This window comes from Propithecus coquereli, unplaced genomic scaffold (assembly GCF_000956105.1).
Source record: "Propithecus coquereli isolate 6110/MARCELLA unplaced genomic scaffold, Pcoq_1.0 Scaffold290, whole genome shotgun sequence".
NCBI classification, from domain to species: Eukaryota; Metazoa; Chordata; class Mammalia; order Primates; family Indriidae; genus Propithecus; species Propithecus coquereli.
Window position 1 is genome coordinate 2090893 of NW_012148508.1, and position 768 is coordinate 2091660.

Here is a 768-nt window from a genome sequence, read left to right on the forward strand (position 1 = left end):
TGCACCATCTAATTTGCTTTCAGACACTGTAACCTCACTAGTATCTTAATGTCCAGAAAGAAATGGATTGTCATTTCATATTTAAGACATTGGATTCTTGATGATGGACCATTTTCTTGGGCATTTTAAACATTATTTCAACTTCCAGGAGCATGTCCTTTAATTACAATCAATGGCCTTATGCTAACAAACTGTGGGTAAAGTATCAATTCAATTAAGTTGAAAGATGAACAGGTCATTTTAACTAAGCCCACTCCTTAATATCTGCTTCCCAGACTATGCTGACTTGCACTCAAGTATAAAAGCCATAAATCTTCCTCTTTTTAACCTTCCTATCTCAACCAGTTTAACCTCAAAAACAAACTCTAAAATGTTTTATAATTTAAAAAACTATTTTTTTCAAGACTAACACCAAAATGAAGCTCTATCAATATTTAACCTCAGTCATAGAATGTTATTTTACAAAGAAATAGATTTTTGATATTTTTAAAAGTATAAACATCCAGGGAAAAGAGTACTGTCTGTTGACACGCACCATTGTTCATGATGATTTTAAATAATTGATCTTTCAAGATGGACTAAGGAAATAAAAATCAACATTTTATAAGCATTAATACATCAGGTTATGTTTTAAATTTCTTTGATCTTGGCAGCGTGAAAAATAATAACAACAACAAAAAAAAAAGCCACAATCTTACAAGTTGTTTCAAGATGCTGTCTTCTATTTTGGGGAAAATTTTCATGGAAATCTTGGAAAAGTTTTATAAA